This window comes from Pinus tabuliformis, chromosome 6 (assembly GCF_031772625.1).
Source record: "Pinus tabuliformis cultivar Carrire ecotype Pingquan chromosome 6, CPIR1, whole genome shotgun sequence".
NCBI classification, from domain to species: domain Eukaryota; kingdom Viridiplantae; phylum Streptophyta; class Pinopsida; order Pinales; family Pinaceae; genus Pinus; species Pinus tabuliformis.
This window is the reverse complement of record NC_142292.1, coordinates 335,119,084-335,134,766: the sequence shown is the minus strand read 5'-3', so window position 1 is coordinate 335,134,766 and position 15,683 is coordinate 335,119,084.

Sequence of the window (15,683 nt, the reverse complement as noted above, 5' to 3'; positions counted from 1 at the left end):
TCCATTTTAACGAGTGTAAAAGAAATGCTCGGCAACCTTTTCATGTTTTAGGATTCAGAAAAGGGCTTAAAAGATGACTCTGATGTCTTGGTTCGTGAAAAATGATGATTTTACCCTAAAGTCCTTTTGTCCTGCACAAAAACAACACATTACTCATACCTGTTTAAGATGGGCAAAAATAAATTGAAAAATATCCTTTCATGGTGAAAAATAAACAAACTTAGCATTCATTTATCCAAAAAACCTATAAAAAGACTTTTTACCATGTCATTTTTACCATTTTACTGTTGAGGGTGAGAAAAGGGCTTTTGACAAGAAACTTCCCGTGGACTTTGCGGAGAATCCGACCGTCGGAATCGAGCGCTGTCTCTTTCAGGTATTTCACAACATCCTCCTCTTCAATTTCATCCGTTTAGAATTCCATTTTAAGTTTTAGTTTGATTTTTTGGAGGGTTTGGGGTTTTAGGGTCCGCTTTTCGGGGTACGCAGGTGCCCCATGGGTGACCTGCGTACCCCGACATTTTCGTATATGGGAAAATGGTCAGAGTACGCAGCCCACCTTCATAACAACTGCGTACCCATGCTCTATTTTCTGAACGCGGTGTGCATACCCCGCGCAAAGCGGATTTTCAAAACCCAAACTCAAAACCTAACCATCAAAATTTGATTTAATGAATTCTAATCAATGTTTTTTGGTGTGTAGATTGCCCACCATGCTAGATTGGCGCGAAAGAGAACACGAAGATGTCGATTTGGCTGCAATAGGTCATCAACCTTCCATTGATGCTTTAAAGGCATGCGGTCTCTACATGTACTGGGCCATACCTGGCATGAGGGCCCAGGTGCCATTCTTAGAGTGGCTGGTTGAAAGGTGGAACATTCAGGATCAATGTTTCTACATCGGAGAATACCAGCTCGAGATAGAGCCCTCCGACATATATTTTCTCACTCGCTTGCCTAATACGGGCGAGCAACTGTCTCTATTCGGGACTAGGCCGGGTGGCCAATCCCTTGATAGTCTCCGGCTAGAGTGGTGCAACAATCAAAACCAGGAGAAGGGGATAGAAATCAAATACATATCCCGACCTGAACTTATGGTAATTGCCTTTACAGTTACCAGACTTTGCGGTGCTGCCGCTTTGGACATAGCCACTGGTTCCCAAATGCGGATGGCTATAGATTGCTTCTGAGGCACCATTTTCAACTGGTGCGATGCTGTGCTGACCAATATGAAAGGCCAACTGACTAGGGAAAAGAACGAACAATTGAAGACCTTTGGATATGGGCCTTTAGTTGTGAGCTTTGCCCTAGAGAGAGTTCCAATGCTGATCCCCCAGCATCTTACTGTTCCAGTTGGGCCTCCTCGGGAGCCTAAGTTGACGCGGTGGGTTTCGGTAATGGCCCAGCATCCTGATGAGGGAGCGGGAGTTGTCCGATTTCCTGCGGGTTACTTTCACTGGTTGGAGAGCCAGGTCTTTGCGATTCAGGATTTTCCTTATGCCAGAATGGATTTTCGCAATGATCCGGACATGGTTCTTCCACAGGGAGAACAATGGGACGACAGAGGTACTTCATTTTTCACAAGTTTTTAAATTATCTATTTTTTTGTTTTTTATATATCGTCTCAAAACTGACAGCAAAAATTTTCAAAATGCAAATGTAGGCCCACGGCGTCCGGCCAATCTCCGGGCTTTTGAGAGGAGACATCCAGCTGCACCGGCACCGGCCCCACAGGACGCGGCTGCAGAGACACTAGCTGAGTTGGAGCAGGATCTAGAGCGTCTGACGGCGGGTATACCAGATACTACTATAGATGATATTCGTATCAGACTTCAGCGCTACGTAGTCGCAGTCCAAGGACCTTTTAGGAGGATTTTGTGTAGAGTAGCCCATGCAGTGGTGTCATATAGAGAGCACCACCAGTGATTGGATGGTCATTTGTAGACACATGTGACATTTTGGTTTTTGTACTTATCATTTTTGCCGATCATAAGGTGTTTTTCAACCTATGATCGAAGACGATGTATATTTTTGACACACTCCTATCTATATATATCATTATTACCGGCTTATTTTGTTAAACATGTGTGATAAAATGTTTATAAATTCACATTTATGATTGTTACAAATGTCTATTTAACATTCGAGACGCCATTGCATCTGCTAATGTATTTAAAGACCTTGGAATATGCTGATATTCAATGTAATCAAATTCACGTTCCAAGAGACGCACCCTCGAAAACAATCTTAATAACACTGGATTTCTAATGGCATAGACTCTATTAAGCTGTAATACAACGAGTTCAGAATCTAACCTCACTATCAAACTCCGAATCCCAAATGAAATAGATTCAGATAATAATTCAATCACTGCACTGTATTCTGCAATGTTGTTTGTTGTTTGACCGAGGCTCACCCCATGCATAGAAACTAACTCGTCAGAGGGCGAATAGATAACCCAAGCTGCGGAAGAGATATTCCGTGTACTACGACAAGCACCATCAGCAAATCCAATGTACGTTTGGAGAGGCGTCGACATATGCAATATCAAGAGTAAAACCAAGATAAGCCAGAATAACGACGAAAAACACACTCTCTAAACTAAGCACACTTGTCTAAACCAAGTACACTGTCTAAACTAAGCAAACATACTAGCTAGAAAGAAAAATTAACCTAACTAACCTAACTGAATCTCCATACCCACCATTTAAGCATAATACCTCTTTAGGTAAAGTCCATTTCTGGGCTTACCCAAAGAGTCCCCATCAAAATCTACCAGCTCATAGTTCCCTTTTGCTAGCTTTAGCTTGACAATGTAGGGCCCATGCCACATAGGAACAAATTTTCCAGCACCTAATTTATCGTTAGCTTGATCATATAATAGCACTAGGTCTCCTTCCGAAAAATTACGAGGGGTCACATTGCGATCATACTGAGCTTTCATCCTTTTCGCGTGAGTCTCGATTGCCAAAGCAGCGTCACGTCAAGTCTCATCTAATTTAGCTAAGTATAACAGACGCTTCTCCTCTTTGAAAGTAGTTGGGAGTAATTCGATAGCCATTTGAAGTGATGGGATTTCGCATTTAATGGGCAACACTGCTTCCAAACCATAAACTAGTTGGAAAGGAGTGAACCCTGTTGATGTTTTCACTGAGGTTCGGTACGCCCAAAGCGCTGAAAATAACATGTTATGCCAATTCGACCGATGAATACCAATGATTCGTCGGATCATGATAACTAGAACTTTGTTGATGGATTCAACCAAACCGTTTGCTTGAGGATAATAAGGAGTAGAACTATCATGGCGTAAACCAAGCTGGCTTGTAAGTTCTGTCATCATAATGTTTCGAAAATGGCGCCCATGGTCAGTGATTATCGCTTGTGGGACACCAAACCTAGCAATAATATGATTGAATACGAAAATCGCAGCTGTCTTGCCATCTGCCTCGAATGTAGGCATCGCCTCGGCCCACTTAGTAAAATAATCAACCGCAAGGATGATATACGCATGCCCCCCGGCCGAGTGAGGGTTACATGTAATAAAATCGATACCCCATTTAGCAAAAAGACCAACGACAATTATAGGGTGGAGAGGAGCAGGTGGTGCGCGCATCTTGCGATCAAACACTTGACAGTTGTGGCATTTTCGGACCGCAATGATACAATCTTTAAACATGGACGGCCAGAAATAGCCAGCACGCAACACCTTCTGAGCTGTGGCATACCTAGACATATGACTGCCACATGCTCCAGAATGGCAGTCATTCATAACCCTTTCTGCCTCTTCATGAGTTAAGCAACGACGAAAAACCAAGTCCGCCCCTCGACGATAAAGAGTATCTCCAATAATTTTGTACTGTTGGGACTGGAATCGAATTTTCCGACGTTCCGACTTTGAAGCGTCGGGCCGAAAGGATTGGGTTTGGAGATAGACGATTATATCCCCATACCACGGATCTAAAGTGCTGATGAGAAACAGAGATTCGTCCGCAATGGGTTCCTCTGCCATAGTTTCCGTGTCAGCACGGGGGAAGTCACACATCAATTCCGCAAAAACTAAGGATTTCTTAGACTTAGATTTTTCAAACTCCAAGTCGAACTCTTGCAAGATAACAATCCATTTAGAGTACTTGTCCCCTAGCAATTGTTTAGTCAAAATATAAATCATAGGGTTGCAATCCAAAATGACTGTAGTTTTACGGAGAAGAATGTAATGACGAAAACGTTGGACAGCTTGAACAGCTGCCAGGGCCAATTTCTCCACATGCGAATATTTTAGCTCAGTGGGATTTAACGTCCGACTAAGATAATATATCACATGTTCCGTTCCGAATTCATCTTCCTGAACTAAGACCATTCCAATAGTGGAGTGGGAGGCGGCGAGATACAAAAAGTAGTCCTGGTTGTAGTTGGGAGGATGCAGCAACGGTGCATGGGTCAACGCGTGCTTCAGTGCATCAAAAGACTTCTGAGCTATCTCATCCCAAGAGAATTGTGCATTTTGTTTCAACAACCGGGTGAAACCCTTTGTAACCTCGGCGTAGTTAGGAATGAATCGACGTAAAAAGTTTGCTTTCCCTTGCAAACTTTGGAGTTGGCGCAAACTCGAAGGAGGAGGCAATTTGATGATAGCTTTGACCTTCGAGGGATCGACGCGGATACCGGCTTTTGAAACGACAAATCCTAGCAATCGTCCCACTTCTATGCAGAAGACACATTTGTGTGGGTTCAACCGAATTTGATAATGCCGACACCTCATAAAAATAGCGCGTAAGTGGACAAGGTGATCAGCTCGATGTAAAGAATGAGCAGGCAAATCATCGAGATACGGTTGCACAATGTGTTTGATGTCGTGAAACGCGTAAGACATTGCCCATTGGAAAGTGGCTCTGGCATTCTTAAGTCCAAAAGGTAATTTGCAGTAAGCAAATGTCCCCTAGGGACAAATGAAAGCCGTTTTTGGTTGATCGGCAGGTAGAATATTTATTTGGTTGTAACCGGAAAAACCATCCATAAAGGAAAATATTTCATTGCCGGCACAATCATCAATTATTTGATCGATATAGGGCGTGGGATAGTTGTCTTTTGGACAAGCACGATTTATATCCCTATAGTCGATGCATATTCTTATTGTTCCTTGTTTCTTGTTAACCGGAACAATATTCGATACCCAATCCGTTAACGAGATCAGATAAATGAAACCTGCTTTCAACAGCTTTTCGACTTTTGCTTTAATCGCAGCCGCTTTCCTAGGGTGTATCTGACGCAGACGTTGCCGAACGGGTTTAGCGTCCGGGTAGGTTTTGATCTCATGAACAACAATGGAGGGATCAATTCCTGGCATTTCCTCATAGGACCAGGCAAACACGTCGCGGAATTCTTGAAATAGGACCTTGTATGTTTGAATTTCGTCATCTGTACACGAGGCACCTATATGAATGTTCTCAATAATACCGGTTTTGACTGAAATGTCAATGGCAATAGTTTGGGAAATGTTTCCCAAATTCAACTCTGAATCAGGATGTTTCATGGGATTCTGAGCGTCCTTGACATATTCAGCTGTAAAAATTGATGAAAAATCATTTTCAAAGTCATCACCCTCAGGTAAAAATGAAGATCTATGATGAAGATCTTCCCATGGTAGATCATCTACACTTAGGATTTGGCGAAGTTGTTCGTCAGATGACACAACTTCAGGAAACGTTATCCGTTCTGAGGTCGATGTGAAAAGTGATTCCTCACGGACCACATTCATTTGGTCGATTTGGGTTGAACGCGAGTCGGTAAAAGACTGCACGGCTTCATAAGCAATTTCATATGGACTCAAAGGCATAGCATCACCGAATGAGTCTATCTTAGATTCAGATGGGACAATCCAAGGATCATCGTAAATAATAGTGTCTGAAGTAATCATATGAATGAAAGCGAATGAAGGGTCTGCGTTGATTGGAGGGAAAGGAAAAGTTCCCAGTAAACCGAAATCTTTAACTAATCCTACACCAACATCCTTGTAAGGGATAGTCGTTTTACCGACATGCTGGATACTTTTTGAAGAGGCTGGGTCGGATGAAAAGTAAGCTAGCTGGTCTAACGTCACGATCTTACCATTGTGTGGAAACTTTATAACTCTGAAGACCGATGACACGACCGCTGTCATAGCGTAAGACCAACTGCGACCCAAAAGAAGGTTGTAGTCTAGAGGGGCATCAACCACCTCCACATCCAGACTAACGGTTTTTCCTTCAACCCCTATAGGCAAATCCTGTAGAATGCCAAACGGATGGAACCCACGGCCATCAAAGGCCTTAAGAATCGTCGGGGATTGGTTCAGTGAAGGAGAACCAAGCGATCTCCAACACTGAATCGACATAATACACGTAGAAGCTCCTTCATCAATTACAGTCCGATGAATAGGCCTGTTTTTGACTATCACTGGAATCTGGAAAGCCATCTGATGAGGGAGACGGGGTGTACTATTTTCTAGATCAAAGATTATTAGGTTCGGGTCCTGAATATCAACAGCTCCTATAGCCGACAAGAGTAATTTTCGTTGTGCTGGACATGATTGCAGCACTTCCAAAGCCGACATTGCTGAGGGTGAAACAGCTAAATCCTCAACAATGTTATAATTCTGAGCTGCTCTCGCATGTGGATTGAAAGCAGACTTTCGAAGTATACCCTTGGCGGGCGGTTTGATTACCAAGTCCGGGTTAGGTTTCTCGATCTGTAGTGGATCGGAACCGAGAGCTGAGGTTGATGGATTAGAATGAGAAGATTCTGCTTCTTTGCCATCAACAGGACTCTTACTACCATAATCTTGTGATCGAGTCGCAATCCGTACATGAGACATCATCAATATGGGTTCTTCACTGGCACTCGAGGAAGAACCTATCATTTTACTCTCCTGCTTTGGAAATGGATCTTTCAAAACAGCAGGAGTTGGGGAACCTTTAACGATTTTCACAACCTCTGCCCGATGAGGGAAATCTCTTGTGAAATGATCTTCTTCACAAATTAAACAAGGATAGCGAGGTTTGTGCTTTTTGTCGTTAGATTCCGACTTCTCTTTTTTCTCTTTTGGAGCCTTGTCTGCTTTATCCTTCTTCTTGCCTTTCTTCTTACCACCGTTTTTTGATTTAGCCGTAGATGACTCTACAGTGTGAATGTCGGCGGTAATTTCAGGAGAAGACTCTCCTGTCGGGGAGTCTGGTAAGGTTATTATTGGAGAAGAATTCTTTGAGGATTTCTTCTTACTTTTAGTATTCACCGTACCAATCATGCCATCAGCAGCATGAGACCCCGAGGGAGCAGCAGCGATTTGATTCGACTTAGGAAGATCCGGGATCTTCTCGTGCAACGTACCTGACTGAGTGTAAACTAAGTCAAGGTACTGGGCTTGAGCAATGACTTGCTCCTCAGTAACTACTCCGGCCTTAGCTACGTCTTCAGTAATCTTCGGTAATAATGATTTTACAAACCATTCAGCTAAGATTTGGTCCGGGATAAAAACTTTCACTAAACGTCTTCGACGTCTCCATTCATGAATATGATCGGAAATATAAGTGGACGTCGATTGTTTTAATGAAGTTAGTAACTCAGTACCATTATCGTATCTGACCGGCAACTGAAAATGAGTTAGGAACGAGGTAGCTAACTGGCTGAAATTATAAAAAGAGGACCGTGGTAACTCAATGTACCACTTGGCCGCGAGACCAATGAGCGTACGCTGGAAAAGACGTAAACGGATCGAATCATCCGAGATGGAATTTGAGGCACACCAGAGGTGGTAAGTCATCACATGATTTGACGGATCCTCTCCAGACTTACCTTCGAACTTGGGTATATCACTGGGCAACTTATTAGGCATTGGCGGCCAAAACGGAAGATAATTGATTGGATCGTTCGTTAGGCGCGTCAAGTCGGGTAAATCCAAAGTTGCGATAAACGGTAATTGTCGGTTAGGATCTCTAAAACTCTGGGTCACAATACCAGTTCCAGGAGGAGGATATCCAGGATAACTAGGAATAGGAATCGCGTTCGGGATATTATATCCTCCTGGAAAACCAGGATTAACCGGACCGTACTGGGGTTGTTGAGGTTGTTGATAAGTGTACCCAGGATACGGTTGATACTGGTAAACTGGTTTTTGGACAACAGGACCGAATTGGTACTGTCCTGGTACTGTTGATAGGTAAATTGAGGTTGACTTGTTACAACAGTACTTAAACCAGGCTGCCCTACAGGCATCTGAACCGTGGTTTGAATCGTAGATCCGGACAATGGTAAAGATGTCTGAGGAGTGGTTGCAGAGACAGTAGAAACCGGAGCTGTCGATACTCCAAAAGTAAGTGCGGTAGATGTTGCGGTAGTTGCAGCAGTCGTTTGAGATGGAGTACTAGGTGCAATTGGCGGCTGAGTAACTACCGAAGTTACAGAAGTTTGAATATTTGACTGGACAGGTTGCGGTTGCTGGGGTGAACCAGAAACTACGGGTTGTCCAGTTTGAGGTAACAACTGTATACTTGGCTGCAACACCTGTTGACCTTGTGATGGATCCCACACTATCATTCCGGGGTATTGACCCGTAACAGGTTGAGGATACTGAGATCCGTAACCAGGTTGAGGGTAAGATTGATAATTGACAGGTACATTTCCTATACTTTGAACATAAGCTTGACCTTGAGGTGGTAGATAACCTTGAGTCGAGTATTGACCTTGAGGTTGATAACCTTGAGGTAAATACTGATACTGGGGTTGACCTTGACCTTGAGGTTGATACCCTTGAGGTAAATACTAATATTGAGGTTGACCTTGGGGTACATATTGAGGCTGGGGTTGACCTTGAGGAATGTATTGTACTATGGGTACATACTGTCCTTGAGGTTGCCCCCCAGACACAATTTGTGTACCTTGAGGTTGCCCCCCAGGCGTTAATTGAGGCTGCCCCCCAGGCGGTAATTGGCCACCTTGAGGTTGAGAACTAGGAGTTGAACCTGACATCATATAAATGTCTCCTACGCCCAACGGCTTATTACCATTGTTTCCAGCTAATAACCCATGTTCAATGGGTTGAGGAGATGCTCCCGCAAAAGTACCAGAAAGTGACTGATACCCGGAAGGAACAGAAGGACCGCCGTACAAGAAAGATTCAGGAGATTGAGTGAACACGGACGACTGACCAGACATATTTACAAGAGTATAAATACCTCCAGGTGGAAAAGGAGTACGAGGTGGAGAAAAACTTATCCCTGAGTTGTCTAAATAATTGGTTAACGAAAGGTACCAAGTAGTACTTCTAGGAGGACTGTAAAAGATAGATTCACGCTCCCTTAGATCAATAGTAGGTTGATCTTCAAGGATAGATACGCCTAATTCTTCCTCTGGAGCAAGTTCTTCAATAGCTATCAAACCAGCAGGAAGATTTTCGGTGATGACTCTTTCTACCCTAGGTGAATCAGGTGCACTAGAAGTTGGAGTAACAGGTTCAGATACTTTAGGTTCTTCGCCTATATCACTAGTAGATGAAAAACTACCAGCAAGCTCGGAAACCGCAACTGCTTCAGGATTATAACCTGTTTCTAGACCTTGGTAATCTGAATGGACTACCAACGACGATTCTCCTTCTTCAGGTGAACCTACTTTACTGCCACTAGGAGTTACAAGGACCTTTAAACCTTCGTAATGACTCGGGACGTCTTGAGGAGGCTCACCCCGAAGTCTACGGGATTTCCTCAACAATTCGGCCACGGAAACAATCTCAGGAGACTTGCCCCGAAGTCGACGGGACTGTCTCGGTAATTCCGCCACAGTTAAAAACTTTTAACTACTGCACACGCAAACAAAGTAAAATCTCAAAACAAACCACCTAAAGTCTCTAAAGAACCAAACAAATTTGAATCACACGCCTAAAGAATCTAGGGCGTCAAACCATGCACAAACAGTAGCCTTCCGGACCGAAAACACTAGTTGGAGATGAAACCCAACATCGCCGAATTCAGTACAGAAGTGGAGGGTGGAACAGTTACCCCGGCAACCTGCTTAATGAATAGACCGGCACAAGTTCCTCCACTTTAACTGTCTCGAGTGAAGTGAACCCCCCGGAAAATCCAAGTGAGTCTAGCCGACGTCTGCTCCAGGTATAGTGGGATCTTCCCTCCACCGTCACCTTGGTAGAATCCTAAAGATAATGGTCACTAAGGTTACCAACAGCAACAAATGCACCTGGGGGAACAGTCTACACTCCGACAGCACACAAGGGCAGAGTATCAAGCTCAATCCCCTTGCCGGCTCCTTGACAATAATCCAAGGTTTACCGACAAGTGACCCCTGGCTCCTCGACAATGGTTAATCCGAGGTTTACCGTTTGTAATACGTGCGTGTCTGGCATCGTTCCCAACGAGGGAGGATTGATCCCCTCACTGGTTCGGACACGAGCTCGTGCTTCTCCTTTAAGAGGAGCTTTCCCAGAGTACAAATGAAACAATTGGATTTATCCTACCACAAGATGAGCTACTTGTTTGGTTTTGCTGTCTTGGAGAGTTAATTACTCTCCTACTCCAAGACACTAGCCTGATCTAAATTGGTGTTTCAGAGCCCTAGTAAATAAAAGTTACTAAGTTGATTTTACTTTAAGCGTTAATTTTATGGTTTTTCTTAAAGACAAAAAGGTAGTGGAGATGAAACTGGTGGTGTGTAGACTCGACTCGCAACCACTACAAAGATGCACCTAAGATGATTTACACTACTTTTCTTTTTCAATGAATCTCCTAGCTAAGAGAGTTGGAAAATGAAATTTTTATAGAAAACAACTTTCTTGGCAAAGACAATCAAAGAAACAATTTCTTTATCTTTTCAAAACATATAACTCATGACCACTAATTACTTCACGAAATTTTCTTCTCTCCCAAAAGACTACAAATGCTACCAAAGCAAACTTTTTTCCAAAAGAATTTTTGTGTTTTTTCTATATTAATAAAACATGTAAAACTATTTATCAAATCAAATTTAACAAATCTAAGACAATCAAATCAAATTCACTCAAAAGCAAATTAAAAGGAAATTTACCTAAAAGCAAAAAATAATGAGGACAAAAGCCTACAAGGATAATTCCCAGATGTTTTACTCAGTCAAAATGCAACTAAGGATCAGTTCATGCAGAATCATAAACTAATCAAAAAACAAAATCGAAATCTTTTTGTTCTTTTTTCTCAAGAATGAAATTCAAAGCTTTAACCAACAAACTTTTCGAGATTCGCAAAGAGAAGACACAAAGGCAGGTTTCTCACAAGGGTGAATTCTATGACAGGCCCGACTCCTAAGAGGGTTGAACAAAACCAGGGAGATCCAAAGTTTGACAACCTCTAACGCCAAAGTCACTACAGGACCAGTTAAAAATCAAACCCTAAGGCAAAATCTCTATGAATTCCACCAAAACCCTCGACACTAACGGGACAAGTTCAGGTGAAGATCTCTGACAGTAAACCAATGGATCTGGGCAGTAAAACAAATTAAAAACAAAATCTAAAGAGCAAAAAGAGGAAAAATGAAATTTTCTCAAATTTGACAGGGGTACGTAGGTGATCAGTTTACACAGGTGCGGGTACGCCCTGTGCACAAAGACGCAGTGCGTACAAGTACGCACTGTGCCTAACTTAGAGGCTGTGTACTGCTGGCAAAGCTAAGAAAAATAAAAATCTAATTTAACTCTAAGCTAACCCACCCAAATACACAGTCAGACAGCCAAAAACCAGAAAATAAGCGATTTTTCTCAGACCAAAATATCAAATCAAAAAGAACTCAAACACATTCATGGATTCCCCAGTATGGTCGCCATTTTGTCATGCGGAAAGAGTCGTTAGTGCGGACACAACCGACCTCCCTAGAAGCCTAAGACTTTCTAGTGACAAACAAGACAAATAAGAGCAATCCTCCTCTAAATATGCATTTACAATATGAGAAATCAAGTGTTTAGATCCTACCTGTAACCCAACGCTGTTGTAGTAGTCCAGCTTCGTTGATCCAGATGAGCTCCTCCTTCTCTTCGAAACTTGCATTCACTAACAATCAAACGATTAAATAGCACCTGAATATCACATAAAATAAAACATATTTAACATATAGACCAAGGAGTATATGAAACAACTCATAAATAACAAATTGTTGAGAAGAATGGACTCATTTGTATTAAAAGGTAACAAAAGGAACCATTACAACCTGAGCCTTGGTGTTGTGCAAGTCCCTCCCAGGGTCCACAAGAGTTCTCCTTTACTCTTATCATCTCACCCACTTCCAAATGAAACAAGCAAAGATGGTAATCTCTCCTCACAAGCTTCTACAAGGAAGTCCTAATTCCAGCATCATCTACCCTTAGGAATGTTCAGCTTTCAACCTCCCCTCCCTTTGGCCCAATGCCTGTATTTATAGTGCTCTAGAGGAAGTTATTCAGGTCCACCATCAAAGGGATAAGCCCCTCTTTGGATGGGATAGCTCCCCTCTTGATGGGATAAGTTCCTCTTTGGTAGGGATACATGAACCATCTGGAGGCGCTTCATACACGTCAAACAAGCTTCTAGAAGACTCTAGAAATGACCACAAGTAACTTTTTTAAGATGAAACTCGCGCCTTTTGACCTTTACAGGGGTACGCACCCACCCCTTTACATACAGAGCGTACAAGTACGCAGGTATTGTGAACTTGGGTTGCGTACACGCAGGTAAGGCTAAGAGAAACTGCGTACCAGAGATAATTGACTTTAAATGACTTTTCTCTCTTTCTTGAAGTTTGACATGAAGAGCAAAGGCATGAGACTTGCCAAGGAGGATAGTATGACAGTGGATGGAGCCATACTAACTGTAAATAGTCATGGTGACATTTTTTAGTGTAACAAATTGCCCCCTAAAGTGCGAAGCCTGTAGTAGATTAGGGTTTTATATGATCTAGGAAGGGTGAAGTACTTTATCATTTCAAGGAGTATCTTGCGGAGAGACCGGTCAGAACCTGCAAATATTCAACACAAAATACATATATAAGATGATATCATCGCTGAGGTAGGCATTCCCATACTCAGATTGAAAACTTTAACTAACAATCTAACTACTGCTCTGATACAAGAATGATTTTGCAGTACATCACAATCATAGACTTTTGTAGACACAGTATGGACGCAGCCATCTGTTTATGGTTAGTCTACTATATAATGAATACAAAACTCCTCGCAGCCTGGATGATGGAAACTAGATCCAGGGTCTTCATCTCTACTTCCTGAATTGGTATGATTCTATCCATGCGAATAAATGAGTTGATGTCGAACATGGTAGAAACCACTTGATTACCAGTCGATGATGTAAACTGTTAACAAGTGTGAGAGAGACCACCAGTGATGTCAATGGTTCTCAAAGTACCCAGTACAATCCATGAAATGTGAATGAATGGGTTGATGTCGAACACGTCATGGAATCCTTTGATCGAAAGTCAATGATGTAAATTGTCGTCAAAGGCGAGAAACCTGCCTTTGATGCATGCAGACTTCAAGGTACTGACGATTTCTAAGTCATCTCTCTAGATAATGTGCTGATGTCGATAGAAAGCGACCCGTTGCAGGCAAGCCCACAACACGAAATCATTGTTCAAGTTGAAGAAATGTTGCTGTAAGGACTGACTCAGGGATGGTCAAAATGGATGACAAGTATTTTGCATATGAATGGTTTATTTGTAGAGACCTTTTGAACACATAACGACACGACAGATGGCTTGGCGATGATTGACCCAAAGTTAATACCCAGAAACGGTTGAAGACTTTCAAAGTGGTTTTATCAGCTTTAAGGAAAAGGATTTCCCAACCCAGGTGAATGAAAAGTGTCGTGTTCAAGAGCGGCGATAAGGTTCTTCTGTAACAAAGGATAACAAATAGGTTCATTCTTCTCTCTTTTCCCCCACCATTTCTGGCAAGTACCTCTTTATTTTTTACAAGCTTGAGGAGGATAACATATGCTTGATTATAAGCTCATCCTTCGGATGAGTCCAACTTAGTTTAGATTCGAACCCTAAGAAGGAGTGGTCCGTTCCTGTTTGTAATCGAACAGGTCCTTTACTGTGAAATTTTAACGAGTCCAGTATAGGAGAAACTCGGAGTTTTTCAATTTTAGAGAGTTTGAAAAAACTAAAGAAGACTCCAAGGTGAACTTTTTCATAAATTTGTGTCTCCCAAGCCCGAAAAAGTATAAAATAATACCTGAGAGAACCGCTTGATCTTGCGACCAAGGAGTACTTTCATGATTAATGCCTTTGACCTGAAAAGTAAAAAGCGATCAGAGGTATGTCGTTTTATTTCTAGTATCGAATTTGAAACGACAAAAATCCGGCAATCTTTTCGTGTTTTTACGGTCAGAAAAGGGCTGTAAGAGGACCATCTTTTAATTCCATTTTAACGAGTGTAAAAGAAACGCTCGGCAATCTTTTCATGTTTTAGGAGTCAGAAAAGGGATTAAAAGATGACTCTGATGTCTTGGTTCGTGAAAAATGATGATTTTACCCTAAAGTCCTTTTGTCCTGCACAAAAACAACACATTACTCATACCTGTTTAAGATGGGCAAAAATACATTGAAAAATATCCTTTCATGGTGAAAAATAAACAAACTTAGCATTCATTTATCCAAAAAACCTATAAAAAGACTTTTTACCATGTCATTTTTACCATTTTACTGTTGAGGGTGAGAAAAGGGCTTTTGACAAGAAACGTCCCATGGACTTTGCGGAGAATCCGACCGTCGGAATCGAGCGCCGTCTCTTTCAGGTATTTCACAACATCCTCCTCTTCAATTTCATCCATTTAGAATTCCATTTTAAGTTTTAGTTTGATTTTTTGGAGGGTTTGGGGTTTTAGGGTTCGCTTTTCGGGGTACGCAGGTGCCCCATGGGTGACCTGCGTACCCTGACATTTTCGTATATGGGAAAATGGTCGGAGTACGCAGCCCACCTTCAGAACAGCTGCGTACCCACGCTCTGTTTTCTGAACGCGGGGTGCGTACCCTGCGCAAAGCGGATTTTCAAAACCCAAACTCAAAACCTAACCATCAAAATTTGATTTAATGAATTCTAATCAATGTTTTTTGGTGTAGATTGCCCACCATGCTAGATTGGCGCGAAAGAGAACACGAAGATGTCGATTTGGCCGCAATAGGTCATCAACCTTCCATTGATGCTTTAAAGGCATGCGGTCTCTACAAGTACTGGGCCATACCTGGCATGAGGGCCCAGGTGCCATTCTTAGAGTGGCTGGTTGAAAGGTGGAACATTCAGGATCAATGTTTCTACATCGAAGAACACCAGCTCGAGATAGAGCCCTCCGACATATATTTTCTCACTGGCTTGCCTAACAGGGGTGAGCAACTGTCTCTATTCGGGACTAGGCCGGGTGGCCAATCCCTTGCTAGTCTCCGGCTAGAGTGGTGCAACAATCAAAACTAGGAGAAGGGGATAGAAATCAAATACATATCCCGACCTGAACTTATGGTAATTGCCTTTACAGTTACCAGACTTTGCGGTGCTACCGCTTTGCACATAGCCACTGGTTCCCAAATGCGGATGGCTATAGATTGCTTCCGAGGCACCATTTTCAACTGGTGCGATGCTGTGCTGGCCAATATGAAAGGCCAACTGACTAGGGCAAAGAACGGAAAATTGA